The following is a 17,892-nucleotide window of genomic DNA, read 5'->3' on the forward strand; positions in this document are numbered from 1 at the left end:
TTCTTCCTTGTGATTTGTCACTTGAGAGATGGATTCTCTGGGGGTTCACATAGTGACCAGGATGTCACAACCAGTGTGATAACAAGCAGTGTGAGACCAGAAACAGGGAGAACTTTTTTTTTGCTTCTAAAGGTGTCAGATTGATTTTCCTCCTGCCTCCACTGAAACCTCCACAGATCCAAAAGCAAAGCCCACAGCCAGCACCAATCCTCTGCATATACCCAAGATTATTAAGGGCTTTTGCAACACAACCACTTGTAACTCGGTTTCTCCCTATGAAAGGCAGATCCTTGAAGATCCATGACAAGATAGCCACAGACCTCTCAGTAGTATCCAAGACTATCATAAAAGTTTATGGGCCACACCCACATAAGTCATGGTTGTGATCTCTATCCAGATTGGCTGCAGTTATTTAACCTCCTCGTTATCTCCAGATCAGAAGCAAAGGGTTAAGGCACTAAATTGTGTTTAAACTCTCACCCACAGCTGGTGGGTTAAATCATGACTCCACAATATAGCCCCGTATCTTTAGGCTGCAGGAGGGAAGGATATCAAACCTTGGAGATATTATCCCACAGCTTGCATATTTGGCCTAGGCATAAATCAGCTGTCTTGAATCCCAAGCACAGCAAAAATAAAAATAGCAAGAAAATAAAAGAAGTAGCAGAGGTTTATTCAAGATGCTGTTAAAAGCAAAATACAATGGTTTAAAGAGGAAGGAAAACACGTCAAAGACCTGGAACATCAACTATCCTCACAACCAGGCCTAGTTTGATCAAATTAGTTTTCCACTACTTAGACCATTGCTATGTGCATTTAAGCACAGGACTTTGAACTCTTTGGATGCATTGGGTACCCACATGGGAGAGGAAGGATGGACCAGTTATAATTGTATTTATATTGTCTGCCAAAAGATCCATGATTAGATACTAGGCTAGTATCTCCCAATATGGGAAAATCTTATCACTCCAGATCACAGATGCATGAAGGGTAGGGGTGAGTGTTAGACACTGGAGAGCCCTTCACAGCACCTCCTGAGAATTGGATCTTCTTGTACCAGAGGGGCAGCACAGCTCACACACTGCCAGGCACCTCTGTTCTCTTGCCTTAGGTCGCACTGCTCCTGACACAACACAAAGCCAGCAAAGCAACACAGCTCTGGCCAAGACAAATTGGTCCACCCTGTATTTCCTCTTCTGCTCATCACTCTTTGATCTCATATCTACATATAGAACAAACTCCTCCATTGCCAGGTCATGGACAGGAACACACCACTGCTGGAACAGCGATCCATGTGGTGTTGATTGGGTTCCTCAAAGAAATTCCTCAGGTATTTCCTGTAAAGGAGGCTGACCTTCCCTGTGGACTCCAAACAAGCAAAGCCTATCTCCTGGACTGGCCCTGACACTCAAAGTCACATGAAGCCAAAGGTGCTGTTAGCTGAGGACTAAAGCTATACAGCAAATGGTTTATAAAGTTAATCAGGAAGCAGTAGGGTGGCATTTATGTGGTTGTCATGTGGACTTACCCAGAAAGGTCACTGTCACTGAGCAATTAGCTAATGGAGCATTGCTAGCTACTGAAGATTGTCAGAACTCTGTATCTCAGATCTATTCAGAATTCCTAAGAACAAAGATTATCTAGAGCCTACAGAGAAATCAGAAAGTATATTTAGAAACTCCATTTAGTAAAGCGCTTCCTATGACAAGAGGAAGGGCAATTGGTGTCTGAGTTAAGCATTGCTTTTCCTTTTGAATCATCTGTGATTTCTATCTCCTACAGTATTGTCACACAGTAACACCCCTGGGATGAAGAAATGCTCTGATAACTGGTCAGAATGAGAGTCAAGCTTTCCCAGATTGCCCAAGAAGGTTTTGCACTTCCAGGGGTTTGGATCATACCCCCATGGCCCTTCTATCTGAGCATCTCTCACTTCATCACTGCTATGAAATTCTTCATTCCTTTCTAAGGACAATTCCTTCTTTATGTCAATTTTCTCTGTAAACTTAACTCTAAACATGTAACAGTTGACAGTATTAAAAGATGGTTCCTGAAACTGTAAAAGTGACATCTTTAATTAGCATTAAAAATCTAAAGTGTGGTGTTTTAATTGAAGAGAGATGACTTTCAAGAAAAGGTTGTTAAAGAAACTGAGAATTCAGTCATCTAATGATGATCTTTAGATATATTTCCACAAGATCAAACCACCCAATTCTGCTTCCAGATGTGTCATTAACCCTCTGCACCTCTCTATATCATGACACATGAAAAAAATGGAACACAACAACTTGATATATTACAGCCCCTTGTTTCTCATGCCCCCATGATTACTGTGCAGCAAGATACTTGACTTAACTTAGAAGCACAGTTTGAACAGCTGGATTGGCAAAGACAACCTCAGACATGAAGCAGAATTGTCTCCCTTGACAAATCTGGCAGCATAGGTTCTGGTTTTCAGAGGAGTTTTGTGAGCAGGACAGTGAATTTCTGCACAGGGCTTGAAAAACCAGAACACAGACAGATGCTCCTGAACTGCATGAAAACCACCATGGGAAATATTTTGGGGAGGACGCGCAGGCTGTGAAGAGGAACACTTCTGAACAGCTCTTCCCTTGCTTTGGTTTTGACAGGGCAAATACAAAAGGGAGACCTGGCAAACGGAGGCAAGGCGAAAGTTCACCTTCCCCCATAAAGGAGGGTAGGTGACAGCAAGGGCTGGCTCCGGATGTCACGTTGGGTGTTTACTCATCACTGAGCGGGTGAGGAGCCATCTGAGCACGGCCCTCCCTCGCAGGCCACCGAGCCACCCGCGCCAGTCCCGCCGGCGCCAGCAGGGCTGCAATAACCTGCTCATTGCCACAGTGCCCAGCCCAGCCCCTATCTCCACTCACACTCCTCCTCATTGCTCACCTGATAACCACGGCCCCGCCAGAATTGCCGGGCTGTGCTGCGCGCTGGCGGGGAAGCGGATAAGGAGTATCTATCCCTTCTCTCAGCACAAATGTGTAAAAGTTTGTTCAGGGCTTTATGAGGCGTGGAGCAAAGCAGCTGCTTTCACTGTGAGCTGAAGTGTTAACTGCTGAGGTATTGTGGGGTGGCTCCTGCCAGCTCACCGTGTCTCCCTGGACAGGCCAACACAGAGACTTCTGCGTCAGCCTCCAACAGGTGTTAGGAAGGAAACTATTTCATGGTAGAAGGTGGGTCAGAGGGACAGATTTCTTCAAGTTTTAAAGGGCTGGAAAAACTTGCTTTCATTTCAGGCTTCAAACACAACATACACGCCTGGAAAGGGAAAGCTTTCCCTGCCAAGTCTCTGGTTCTCCCTGGCGTTGCAGGCCTGCTTCCAAAACTCCAAGAGGAATTCATCCAACTCCAGATCTACAGCATGTCCTTCCAGGCTGTCAAGCTGTGAGAGTGATTCTGTGATGCACTTGCAAGTCCTGGAATGATCAAATTGAGATTTCAGACTCGTTTTGTATATAGGCCACAGAACAGCTGTCAAGCAGTGAAGTGTCTCGGGTGTAGGAGCCAGGCCTTAAACTGCTGAGAAAGCTGGGATTTGGAGCACAGGCTCATAGTCGTGGGCTTTTAATAGTGCCTGAATGTATACACGGAAGGATATTTCTCATGTTTACTGAACACTTAATCCTGTCACCTGGGGAAGGCAGGTGTTGCAAACTCTATTAAGAAAAGCCAGAAGGAGGATTTTCACCTCGTTTTGTCTGTACTTCAAGCTTGTGCCGAGCTAATCCTTGGTCTCTGCTGAGGCTGGCCACAGAGCTGAGGGGATGGTGTGGTTTTGACAGCAAGGCCAGGCCCTGGTGTGAGATCTGAGAGGCACCTCACCGAAGTTACCAAACATGTCAGGCAGTAGGACATTATAAATGGAGGAATCATGCTGGCTACAGCAGGTTTCCAGCTGTGCAAACAGACTCCTAGAAGCTTGCACTACAAATCCTAAACCAGTTGGAGAAATACAGTAAAGAACTGTTATTCCAGCAGTTCATCAGGTCCCTTTGCCCAATATTTTGTGTCCTCCTACTGTGGGACTGAGCACTGACATGGGATGGTACAGCCCAGCATCTCAGTGTCTGGGTAAAAGGGATTTGGGGGTCTTGGTTTTCTCCCCTGGATTTAAAGAAGTTATCTATCACATAAGATATTATGCCCTTAAATCATAGCCAGCTGGCGACTCAGATTGGTTTTTTGCTAGCTCCCAGAATATGACCAGACATAAATTTTCTGTGCAAGACAAATGGGGTTACAAAAATTTGGGACTGTAAGGAAAATGAAAAGAGAGAGGCTGTGGAAGGAGTCAACTGCAGAGGCAGAAAAGGTGAAGAAAAGCTGGAATTTCCAGGCGCTCCAAGGGTAGGAGATCAGCTGGAAAAGATGGTGCAAAAGGGACTCCTGAAAGTTTGTGAGAGAAAGTGTCAGGTGAGAGAAAACCAAAAAAAATAAAGGGAAAAAGAAGAGGAGGAGGAGCAGCACCAGAACTACCTCATAGTGGGAGCATGTAACACCCTAAGACAGGTGTCTCAAGCCTCAAACAAGCACCAAGACTGTGAGCCTCTGAAAACTCTGCCCCTACCCTGTCGTAAACGAGACCGGTTCTGGACCAAGGCTGGAAAATACCACCTCAGGGCAATAAATCTCCCATTGATAGGGTCTGGCAAACACAGGCCTCGAGAAAGGTTGAAGTCAGCTCTGAAGTCTATAATGACTCACTGAGGATTGAAGGAATTAGAAGGAAAGGTGACACTCAATATAACAGCAGCATTAATAAGTAATCGTTGCCTGCAAACGTCTGGGCAGTTATAAAACATTGGCAAGACAAACCTTAATCTTACAAGTTTGGCTCAACTACATACGGCAAAATGTTCTTTATCGAGTAACCCTGGGGAAAGTCCTTCCAAGGATCCATGCTGATAGAGGATCACAAGTATCTGTAACACCTCAGCACACACCTCCATAAAACCCTGTCACCAGTGAAGTCAGGACCTTCCCAGGTTCTCCCTCGGAGTCTTTCCGGAGATGTTTTGTCAGTTCTCCCCCACTCACACGTTTGGTCCCATAAGGGAAAATTATTTCTGGACAACTCCTGCATTTTGCACTGTGTTTAAACAAACCAAGGTGCTGGGAAGTAACACACAGCATTGGTGTAATCTGAGAAATGAGCTTTTTGGTCATTAGAAACGCAGCTAAAACAAACAATAAATACAGTGCAGTGACATTTATGGTGAAAGCCACCAGAGCTTCGGAGATTTCCCCGCCTGGTGCTGTAAAGGCCTACCCAGCACCAAAGGCATTTAAAGCTAAATTAAAATCCTCATTAGCTGCTCTTGAGTGTATTTGCATTGATGAGGTCCCTGGTGGATGTGGTTTTATGGGCATGGAGGCAAACCTGTGTGGCATAACTACAGAGAGAGCTTTCAGCTGCACTGATGTAACCTGTGTGTGATATGCCAGTGATTGAGATATTCCATCTCGAGCCAAGCTCGTACGAGTGCTGCACACCACAAAAACAAAAATAAACAAAAACCCCCCCACACACAATTGTCACTCCACTATCTGATTGAGAGAGGAAGATGGACTTTTAAATACAAGTGAGGATGTTTATCCTTATACCCAATACATGACGACCTCAATGTTTATGTTTACGGCAAAAAGACTGCCCAGGACATTTTGTCCAGCTCCAAAATGACACAGATACAACCTGTTTGGATGAAGAACAAGTGACCACAGTCACTTGACCTCCTCAGAGTTTCTCACACCATACGTTTTGAGCATCAGCTGGATTGGATGTCTAACTTTAATGCCATCACATGATAGTGATAGGTAACACAAAATCCTCAAAAAGACAGACTTGGCATGTGAAACAGAGCCAAGCAGCCATGATCAAAAGAAAATGGAAGTTCAAGAGGAGCTGCTGGAGCACCTTTCCAACCAAAGAACTGTACATGTGAGTTGGGATGAAAGGAGAAAAAACACTGAGAGACATTGCAGGAACTGTGGGAAAACAAGCCCTCTGGGGACCCCTAGATGTGTGGTTTGATACAAAACCCAAGACAGCTGTTTAACTGGGGGTGTCTAATTTCATAGGAGAAAAGCACTGTATCTTGCACCTATATCTCCATTACCATGATAAAATAACCCTCTCAACATCCTGGCCAGGTACTGGAGATGGAACTCCCTCAAGGGGAATATCCACTTGAAGTTGTGCTACTTTGTGCAGCAAAGAGATGGACTCAAACTAAATCAAGCAACTTGCAAGAGAAGATGATGTTGAAACACAATTCAGAATAATTACATTCTAGTTATCCTTCTCCAGCTCTTGGGATACAGGGTTCTGCCCTCTGGCTAAATAGTTTTTGTGCATTTTTGTACCTCTTGCCAGTTTCCATCCCAAAGGTGGCTGCCTCTATGCACAGGGCAAGCACCTGTGTGTGTGCATGTTTTACATCCACACTGCTTTATACTGCCCTAAATGGGCTCATAGTTTGCAAAATGGGCTCCATAAATCATTAATTAATGATAATACAAATATAAATAATGTAGGAGACAGAAGGGCAAGAGTCACCACTCCATCTTCAACACCATTGTGGATGCTTGGATAAGCACTGTACCCACAAGAGCCATCCCTGCCAAGAGCACCATTACTCTAGAAATGCTGAAGAATCACAAAAGATTGCAGTGTGTACCATGGGAAATGAAAGGACTTAATCAATAGTATGCTAATGCAGGGGATTTTAACCCTTGAAGTCTTGCTGTCCAGTACAGTGAAAGCAAGGTATTCTCATTTCCCAATTCCTGTTCCCTCAGCAGTGGTTCCTTCTGGCTCATGCAATTACAAGATACTGCTGCATCCTGCTGTTACAAACTGAACTGCAACTTGTGAGCTATTCACAAGTTCACAAAGGGAGTTTTCCAGCCTTATCTTTATTAACTGTGAATTTATCTCCCTTCCCAGATACAATGTTGAGAGAGAAGGTGAGCTGGAAGGGGTCATTCCTGCTGTACAAGGATCAAATGCCATAAACGGCCCGGAGTGTGACTGTGTTCACTTGTGCCCTTTTAATTGCCCCCGTTAAAGCTCACATTAAACACGCAATCTCTGTGACCAAAGGTAACAGGGAGTTTGGCTATAAGCAAGCAGTCACTCGATAAGACAACAGCATTTCAAAACACCATAAATTAATTCCCTGGGCTAATTTCCCTAAGAGCAATGGAGATAATAAATCTCATTGTTGGCGTTAAGGGTGACTGGAGAATCTGCTTCATGTGCCTGCCAATACGCTACCGGAGCAGTGCCACGGATCTGCAGCTCCCCAGCTTCTCCCAGGCAGGGAGAGAACAGCAGACACGTAAAAACGTGCTGCTGCCTGTGCTGCTGGGGCAGGTCACTTGCCAGGGAGAGAGGGTGGAACAGGAAAAGGAATGTTCCACCAAATGAAATCAAGCTGGAACATTTCATATGGCAGACAGCAAAAGATGCCCAAAGAACAGGGGCTGAAAATCATTTTTGAAGGCACAGGACATAAATTTAAATTACCATGGATTAACGAGTCGGGAGGAACAGGTCAGAAGGGAAATTTAGAGACACAGCCTGTCCTCGATCAGTGTCTGGAACTCCCCTTGAAGTTTAACAGAAGACCCTTTGCCCATCAAAATTACAAGAGGTCCATCCGTATAGCCACACTCACTCACACTCACCACCTCCTTTCCACAAGTGTAAAATATCTCCCACGTTTCCCTTCCTTCCAGTACATGTCTGCACTCACAGACACGGTGAAGCAAGGGTGGATATTGCAACTTGGCAATTTGTTATAGAATTGTGGAATATCCTGAACACAAGGATCATCCAGTCCAACCCCTGGCCCTGCAAACAGACATCCAACAATCATACCCTGTCCCTGAGAGCATTGTCCAAATATTCCTGGAGCTCTGGCAGCCTTGGAGCCATGACCATACCCCGGGGAGCCTGGTCAGTGCCCAATTGCTTCTTCTGGGGTTGTGCTGAATTCATTTTTTCCCCAGAAAAGTAATTCAGCAAAACTCAAAATGCTTTGCCCAATAAATACAAAGGGTTCTACATAAATTCCCAGTGTGAAAAATCTACACCCACCAAGTTAAAGGCTAATTCTAATCCCCCTTCTAACACCTTAGATTAAAACTAATCTAGTTCTGAAAAGCACTTATGTTGGCAGGATGGGATCAGCCTGCCATCTCCTCCTTCTGAGTTACCTCAGTCCATGTTTTGGAGAAGAAAGTCTTTCCCTTTATCCCAGCACCACCTTGCCTGTATCAGCCTTTGCTCAGACCTCTCTCTCTGAATAGCAGTTTCCTACTGTTGGAGTTATTCAGAAATCCACTTGAAGTCTCCTTAGAACCAGAGGGCTGGCCAAGGGGCAGAGGCACAAAAGGAAAACACAATTTGGAGGCAAAACTTGAACACTTTACTTTCACAGATGAGTCTCCAAATGCCTGAAGACTGATATTCTACTTGCTAAACCTTCAGAAATCATATTGAAAAAGCTGGGAAGTGACAAGCCTCATGGCCCAGGACATACACAAGCAGAGCTCTGCTGCTTCCAACCGTATCAGCAATGACTCTTGATTTTAAAATTATGGGGTTTTTTTTACTTACATTATTAATATCATCATTTAGGGCTGAACAACCCTGGATTTCTGGCATGCATCTGGAAGGTCAGCTGTGTGTTGACCTTCAACAGGAACTCAAAAGAAAAAACTATATATATTCCACTTATATACACACATATATAAGACATACACACATTTAAGGGTATGCATTTCCCTAACTATCTAGCATAAATATATATTTATTAGACACACTATGGTATGTATATATCAAAATGCACTGAAGATTTAGAAATAATTTAGAAAATTGACCAGTTTCTTTACAATTTAGCTTATATGGTACAACGTAATATATTTTAAATACCATGGAAAATGGCCAATTTTCCAATATTTATATATTTGTGTTATATCATTACAAACATTTTACAAAGGAAACATATGGCAAATTTTGAATTCTTTCCAGATGAATGATGTCCAGACCCTCTGATATATGAATGACCTCCAGAGCCTCCTGCATTTTCCCTGCTTTGAATGCTTTGCTTCTGGTTTGGAGTTTGCCATTGAAATTTTGTCAATTAGAATGAAATGTTGGGTCTCTAAAATGAAAAAGCCATAGGAGTGACAAGTGAGTGGTTCAGAGGGGTGTTTATGCAACCCATTCATTCAGTCCAGCCCAAAGTACAGTAGTAATTACCCTGAGCCAGGCAGGGGACTCTATTCCTGCCTCCAACAGCAATTCCCAAATTGTGCCCATCTAATGCCTGTTTGAACAGGGAAGTACAGGACCCCCAAAACACTCAATTCCTCTTCTTTCATGCAAACAAGCAGCAAGGGAAAAAAGGGAATTGTACTGTTGCCTCACTTGGAAAGACCAGAGCACAGTTTGCCCTCATCAGAGGAGCTGTGAAGTAGAGCTGTTCATCCACGGGCTCAGGGAAAGACCTGTGGAGCCAAGGGCTGCTCCAGGGGCACAGGGACACGGAGAATGCACAGGGTGGGGCAGCACCAGGAACAGATGTCACAGGAAAATGGTTATCTGAACACAGACACAGCAGCAGAACCACTGGGCTAACCACTCCACAAACCTCATGTGCTACAGCTACAACGGAGAGCAAAGTCACCATCCAGAAGAAATGCACTTCCCTGGGGAGAAAGCTGCAAAAATAACACACATCACAAAAGCTACACAGTGTGTTTAACTGGGGAGTGGGAAACCCCAAACTCAAAGCTCAAAGATTTTACTCCATGCTTTAAAAATTGCTTTTCAACAGAGACAAGGATTTTTGAAGGAGGGAGATACCTTCCAGAAAAAATGTTCATTTTGAATGAGATTAATTTTTCTTTGAGGGTGATTTTAATAGAGTTCTATTTTTTGTCAATGGGTCTGGTACTTCCAATACCCCAATGGCAGGCCCTGACTGCAGTCTGCAATATCCAGGTAACAACATTAAGTCATGAACAGGGACATAAATGAAGGCAGGATTTTGGTTTTTTTTTTATACTCCCACTTCTTTGCCATCTTCACCTGGCAATCCCCTCTAAAGAAAGAGAACACTTAAGCACAAAAGACAGTGGAAAAGATGTTCATCCAAAGAGCTCTCTCCATTTACACACACACACTGCCAACTGCACTGACTGGGTTTTTCACATCACCTCTGTTGGAGGAGCTTTTGATACCTTCCCTACAGACCTGAATCCAGGCTTACCCAACATTGGGAGAAGTAAGAGTCTAGCCAAAATCATGTTGGCCAGAGTCAACATGACAAGGTGTGAATCAAGTACTGGATGTGACAGAAGGTAGGTGTGAGAGAGGTCACCAATTTAAAGATATTGAGGAACTAATGTAGGAAAATGGGCCTGGAAAATGAATTCCGTGTCATTTTGGAATTTCCACAAAGACCAAGATGCCAATGAGACAGGAGTAGCCACACACTTGGCCCCAGTAGTTTCTCCTGAGCACAGGAAGGAAGGACGTATTTGAAGATGTAAACCAGTGTCAGACAATAGACAGGCGAGTCCAGCACTGGAACCTCACCAAGGTCACCCAGAGGGCATTGGTGTAATAGAATGTTAATTATATCCACGTGCAGGATGAACAACACAGAGATGCCAATCTCCCTCACAGAGATGGGTTTTCCCTGATACAGGCAGAACCAGGCATCCAATTACAGATGTTCACAGGATTTGTATCTGTTTCCCTCCACATCTTTTGTTTAGAATTTTTTATTCATCTAAATGGCAACTACAAGGGAGCTGTTTCATAACAAGGGTAGAGTTCCAAACAAAATTCTGGGTCTTCCACAAGCCCACTGTGAGGTGCAAAGGATAGCAATGGAAACAGAGAAACAACAATGGGAGATTTGTTGAAGATCACAGTGGAGATAGATCTGGACAGCCTGTTCCCCACATTCATCCCAGATTAAATACCTCAGTGGGATTGTAGCTGTGCACTAGTACTGCGTTGATGATAGATCTACCTCTAACAGGTTTGGATGGCAGCAGGCAGAAGGTAGCACTGCACAAGTTGTAGAAATATCTTTATCTATTAAGTCCTCCAGAACTGATTCAAAAGAAATGAAATTTTAAATATATGATAATTATGTCACAACACAAGTTATCACATCCTGGCTCTGCCAAATCAGACTGAACACACGCACACATACAAACCAAGAGACAGGGAGAATAAACCCTGGCACAGACAAGCTGTGGCTTCCCCATCCCTGGAAGTGCTCAAAGCCAGGTTGTACAGGGCTTGGAGCAACCTGGGGTGCTGGAAGGTGTCTCTGCCATGGCAGGGGGCTGGAATGGGATGAGCTTTAAGGTCCCTTTAAGGTCAGGAGTTGTGGTCAGAGACCACAAGCCATGTTGGGTTCTCTCACTGCAAGTAGCACCTCTATGTCTGTTTTCATTAATTTTGCAGCTCTCGATATCTTCCTATACTCAAACAGCTGCACAGGAACATCTGGACAAATAGAAATCTCCATTATGAATGCTGTATTTCCAGATTTCTTTCACATATAAAATAATAATAGAATGATCAGCCCCATCCTGTAATGTTGAACAGTGATTACCTTTTTGTACTATTTAAGCCTGACACGCATTGTAACTTTCCAATTCTTTCCAAAGGGTCAGTTTGATTTTCCTGAAGTGCCTCAGTATCACAGGCCAGCTTCACCAACTGCTCAAGAAATTAGGCAAGTTTCAATGTTTTTGTTGTTTTCCCAGGGAGGTATTTTCACTGACCAAGCGGCCCCTCCACCCCACTCCCACCCACTCCACCCCAAACCCTTTGGGATCCTGGGAATCCGACTGTAAATGACACTACCAGCTGAGATGTAATGGGTGTTGGAGCAGCGGCCGTTTCCTGTCCAGCAGGAACCCGAAGGTACAGGAATGTGGGAAGACTCCAGTGAGCCTCCTTAAGCAGCCAGAGCGGGCTGGGAACTAGAGAAGAGATAAGGGATGCCCTTTCCTCCTCCACCCACTGCAGCAGATAAGCATCATATGCCTCAGACATCTTGTCCACTGATCTGGGCTTTTCTCCCGTGTCTCAGTATCTGTGACTCTACCTTCCTTCCTCTGCGGAACGGGCCGGGCTGATAACGGGCCGGTGCCTGCCCAGGGATGCAGCGGGGCTGGAAAGGCTCTGCAGCCAGGAGACACCTGGCTCTTCCGGGGAAGGGACACGGATGAGGCACCAGGGCTCCACAGAGAGCAAACCCCTGTGTTTGAGGAGACAGGTGTGCTCCAGCAGACGGAGTCAGAGCCTATTTGCTCAGGCAACATCCACAGGCCTGGCTCCAAAAGCAATTAATTTATAGTTTGTTTGGACACCAACACAATCACGAAATTGCAACACCTTGCTCTGCAAACTGCAGCAAAGTGCCATGGCCCTGTCAGGGGAGTGACACACAAACAGCAAAGGAACTGAGAGGCAAAAACTGGGGTTCAAGAGCCATATACAGGGGGAGAGACACTGGTGCTGGGATGAGTGTGCTGCGTGCTGGGACAACACAGGAACAGGCCATGGGGCAAACAAGAAAGCACCACATTAAGAGGATCCAAGAGGTACCAGAAAAGACTGATCAGATTCCAGATCTCCTGTCTCTGGAAGGAAGGCACTAAATAACTGACTGCTCTGCCTCACAAGCTTGCAGGCTTCAGGCCAAGATAATGACAGTAACACAGGCTGCATGTCATTCCAGAGCATCCCATGGTGCTGAGACAGAAGGCAGCAGCCAGTTAGGCAGTAGGGGAATTTAGGGCCAGAAGAAACACAAGATAAAGAAGGAAAATCCCTAGAAAATAGATCTGGGGAATTTAGATCCTGTGACAAACAGAAATAACCTTTCCACCCAGTCACCTCCCACTGCAGCCTCCCTGAGTAATACAATTCCAAAATTAGCCCAGCTAAAACAATCCTGAATTTATCTCTGAAGATTCAGAGGATCAGAAAGCCTGAGCCTTTTACACTCTTTCAGGTTTTGTTGTTGCTCATCTAAGTGTTTGTCAGGGAGATTGTGCAAAGAAAGAATTCTGAGTCCTGGCTTATTGTTAGCCCTGCTGAAGGAGCCAGAAGATAAGAGCAGGCAGGACTGGTCCCAAGGAAAAAACTCTCAGCTCTGGCACTGAGGTTTTCTTTTTCGGTGAAGAATTGCTTGAAACTAAGGAATGATGCGTTGATTTGAAGGAGCAAAAACAACACTCACACAAAAACAAAAACCAATCAGATTGAGCAACATGATAAGGTTTTCCTTTGGAAAATGGGAGATTATAAATTTAAAATCATCTTTCCACATTACCCCTTGCTATAAGCCTTTGTAGAAAGAAGGAATGGTATTTCAGCCCAAGCCTTGAGCTACTTTACCTTCAAAGTTTCATTATTATTGCAAAATTCCAGCAATCCTCCAGACCTTGCTGCCTTCTTACTAAGCCTTGGCCTGCTTAAACATCCCTTGCCTGAACTGACTGCCCACTTCAGGAATTCTTCCTCTTCTGTGTTTCACCTGACATAAAACTGGAAGAGCTGAGATACTGTTAAAAAGGTGGGGCCCAAGAGCTTTCAATTTCAGTTTTGTGCAGCCAGCTTCAAAGATAGTAAAAGATAGTAAAGGACAATCCTTATCTGAGCAAGTTTTTCCATGTGCTGTAAGAGCTCATGCTGAGCTCTCCTGTGATGATAAAGCAATTTATTCAGCCCTGCACATGCACAAGTGTGTCACTGAACACACAGTGCCCAGCCCCTGCATTGAACTGGGACCCACAGGCAGCACCTGAACCCTTGCAGGTGAGAGCAGCCTGCATCCACCATGAATTCAAGAATGTATTGTAATTCCCACAGCGGGGGTCACTTGCTCTTGCCTATCCATTTGCAGTGATATCCTGAGAATCAGAAGTGGCAGCAGTCTGGAGGACAGTGGTATTTGCTGTCTCTGCTGCCCCAGCCCTCACACAGCCTCACACATCCTCCTCTCCTTTGGGGCTCTGATTGACAGACTCCTGAATTATGAAAAGGTAGAAAGAGCCTTGGTGAAGCTCAGAGGTATTTTTATCGCAGTTTGTGGCCCCCTACCCCCATCATATATATCAGAATAAGAATGCTTTTACACAGGAAAAAAAAATAAAATCTATAGAGTCCTCAAAGGAACAGTTTTTCTACTCCTCTCAGCAGCCTGTCCTCAGTCTGGTTCCCTTTTCAATGGGCTGCTGGCTCCTAGCTGTCTGCTGATAGGAAGGATTAGCTACAGAAATGGCACAGGGAAGGAGTCAAAACTTGAGGGGAGTATAGCCCTCCAGCCCATGGGGCCATCTGTGTGCATTCAGCCACAGTTTGTTAAAAGAACAAACTGCAGGTGCTGCAATATTTCCTTTCCTTCTGACTGGGCCATCCCTATAAAAAGCAGGAGTCAATCAAGTGTGTTCAAAAATGCTGAGAAAGGTTACAATTAAACAGGAAAATTTAAAGTTATTAATGTAGTCATGCTTTCTCCCTTTCCAATATTTTTTTGTTTTGGGACTAATATTTCACATTGCTCTTTACAAATACAGACAGATATTCTAATCTGTTTTCACACTGAATGCTAAGAGGCAGTTTCCAAACCCAGATGCCAGACTTCACAATCTCAGTGAGTCATTATTCCTGAAGTGTTGAGCATTCCCCTTCTCTGCCTTCTACAGGAATCTTGGGAATCTTAGAAGCCAGGTTTCCTTCTCTGAGATGCACAAACATAATTTAGGAGGTTACATTTTAGGCACCAACCTTTCCAATGAGACCCTGCACAAGGCTTTGGAAGAGCTCTTCCCCAGATGCAGGCAGGAGCTGCAAGCCCTGGGAACCAACCCTGCTGCACCAATGCTTCTCTCCATCACATCCCAACAGCCAACACTGCTGGATCTGCTCCCCTCCACACCACACAGAACAAGACTTTTTCACGTGCCAGAATTGTTTTGGGGATGAACTTTCCAAAAAGGCACTATGTACCTAATTGCTGTTCAAGAACATGAGGCCTAAAGAGTTTTAACCTTTGAAATTGTCTCCTGGCTCCAGCAGGACAGTGGTTGTGTATACACAGTGCACTTTTATATTTATTTCCCAGCAGTGTAAAAAGTTGTCTTCTCACCCTTTTTAAGTACATGAGCACAAGTAGGCCAAGGCCTGCCTTCCTGTTTTAAGAAGTGAAAGCGCTGGGGCAGACTGCCAGAGGACTTAATATAGTCTCAGATCTAAATTTAACAACAATAACATGGCTCCAGTCTGACCCTACAAAGAAAAGTTTGGAGAGACAAAAAAAAAAAAAAAAAAAAGGTAATTCTTCACAAATTAAGAAAACAATAAAGGTCCCTTTCAAGTGTCAAGGAATATTCTTAGCCAGCCTGCAACACCTAAATCAAGAGAGAGGTTGTTAAAATGGCATAATACCAGGAAATTCGCCTACAGGGTCTACTTCCTCCTTGGAGACTCCAGCCTGGAGTGCCGGAGTCAGTGTGCTCGCCATGGGGGAGGTGGGAGGGAGGAACAGGGAGCTGACTAAAGCGACTCTATAAAAAAAGCCCAGGCTGGGTATCAACACCACCGTCCCTAGATCTAAGATGATACAAGCAGCCTTCCTGGCCCGAGATTCCGAGTCACATCAATAGGCTCTTTAATCCTTTCCCACCCAACATTTCCTGACAGCGACCGCAGAAGTCAACAAGTTCAAGCCCAGCACAGAAATTAGCACTCGCACACAATACAGCCGGGTGATAACGCGCCTGTATTTATAGCTCAGAGCCAGCCCCCTCGGAGCAGTCATTAAAGATCCTGGTGGGAAGAAAACACAACTAGAAGAAAGTTATTCAAGTAAGTTAAAGATACACCTGAACCCTCCCTTCCTCTCCCACCCCTCTCTGAGGTCATAACATCACAATATAGTCTCCTAAGCAAGGACGTTCCTCCGGGACACTCTGATAGGGAAAGTGTGAACAACAAAAGCCCATTGTTAGCAGGGAACGGTGGTGCCACTTAGACCCTCGTTAAGTTCCCCAGGGGCTGTGGTTTGCGTTATGCAGGCTTAAAAATAAAAGGCACTAGGACAAGGGACAAACAAATAATGAAGTCATTTCCATTTACCTAGACCAGCATGGGGGTTGCCAAGCAGGGTAACCGGTTATTGCTGGGTGTTAGCAGCATCTCCGCCCTGGGACTCCCACTCCTCTACTCCAGCTTCTCCCAGCAAGTTTGTCACACTGAGCACAACTCCATCCCGCAGTTAGATATGGATGACGCCCACAGACCACTAGCATCTTACAAACCCCGTGTATTGGGAGATTCTTCCTTGTACAACATCTACTCATGGTCCAAAGGAAGATTCCTTTTAAAAGAGCTGCAAGGTTGTCAGTGTGCATTACTCGAGTTCAAGGAAGATTTTTAAAGGAGTACCTCAGCTGCATGGCACAGTTAATTAGCTCATCCTTAGATTACTACCCCTGAGCCATAAGTTTGAGCAGTTACATCACCTCATAACATTCCAGCTACTGAATCTGAATTTTGCTTGCATGACAAACAGAGACTCTGGCCATTGCAGAGCTGCTCCACTGAACCTCTCCAGTCAGGCACTGGAGAATTTTCCATCACACTCAAAGAGGAAGGGCCCAAATGCAGTCCCCTTGAATCAAGATTACAGGGGAGGTGTTAGTAGCTTGAAGGTGCATTAACCAAACACCAGCAGCTCCTTCTGGATCCAGCCCTTTGGATAACAGCACCGTGGAGAGTCCTCCTGTGTGAGGGGATCTTGTTTTTCTCTGTGATGCACAAGAGCTATTCCAAGAACCCCAACAGCCTGTTGGAGAGTGCTCCTGAAAGGTAACTTTGGCTAGTACTGAATCCTGGCACTCACCTCCCCATCACAGAAGCCTCCTGCAGCCTAGAAAAAAGCTTTTCTGCATTTCCAGGGATTAGTAAATGCCTGGAAATCAGGATGGTACAGAAGCCCTTTACCACATGCTGGAGCTGCTCTCAGAGCAGCTCCAGGCCACAGCAAGAGCATCTCACCCAGGACACAGCATGAGCTACCTCTTGCTCCTGGCCCTGTGCAGCTGTGAGCTCTAATTTAACATAATGCTCTGCCCCTGGGGAAAGCAGGTGCTACAGGCATCAGGAGAGTGCTGTTTGTTTCCTTCATCCTTGCCAACTGCAATCCTCCCTCAAGCCTTGCTTCTCCAACAGCCGTTTTCGCTAAATGCAAAAAAAAAAATAAAAGAAAAAAAAAGGGGGAAAAAAATAAATAAAATAAATATAGAGTAAGGATAAAGTGTTTCTCTTTGAAGCCTGTAAGCTGAATACTTGTGAAGTTAACATTTGAGTTCATTCCAGTCAAGCCACTGAAGAACTCCACTTGCCATTTCTGTCATTTGATCTAGCATTGTAGTTATAGCCAAAATTATTATCAGTTATCAGAAGAAAGTTGCCCACTTTAATCCTGAAACAAAATCATAGAAAGTAGCTGTTCTACCCAAAGTTAGTCCTCTTTTTTTTTTTTTCCCAGCAGCATGGATCCTCCACAAGAAATAACAGACTTACAGTGCCCTGGTAGGAAGGATTGCCAAAAAAGCCAGAGAGCAGCCTCTAGCCTCCGCGCTAAAATGGTTTGTGACAGTGATTCACTTTTTTCCTTTACTTCAGCTTCCCAGTATTTATTTTCACCTTGGGTGGGCTGGAAAATACAGTTTTAAGATGCTCCAGCATGCAAATAAAATATTTATCCATGCTAAGTATTATTTTATTTACTCTTGCAGTAGTACAAGCAGCTGTGGCCA

At 44.7% G+C, this 17,892-nt stretch overlaps 1 long non-coding RNA gene across 1 annotated transcript in view; it reads right to left on the bottom strand.

The window, feature by feature from the left end:
- The window catches only part of LOC135282451 (uncharacterized), a 146,832-nt gene extending 129,682 nt beyond the window's left edge, over nt 1-17,150 (bottom strand). The window contains exons 1-2 of the long non-coding RNA XR_010348611.1: nt 16,974-17,150; nt 2,911-3,440 (exon numbers count right to left, since the gene is read on the bottom strand). This is a non-coding gene — a long non-coding RNA (uncharacterized LOC135282451). The remainder of the gene's footprint in view (nt 1-2,910; nt 3,441-16,973) is intronic.
- Between the last annotated feature and the right edge of the window lie 742 nt (nt 17,151-17,892).

The sequence above is a fragment of the Passer domesticus genome, chromosome 17, assembly GCF_036417665.1.
Source record: "Passer domesticus isolate bPasDom1 chromosome 17, bPasDom1.hap1, whole genome shotgun sequence".
Lineage (NCBI taxonomy): Eukaryota > Metazoa > Chordata > Aves > Passeriformes > Passeridae > Passer > Passer domesticus.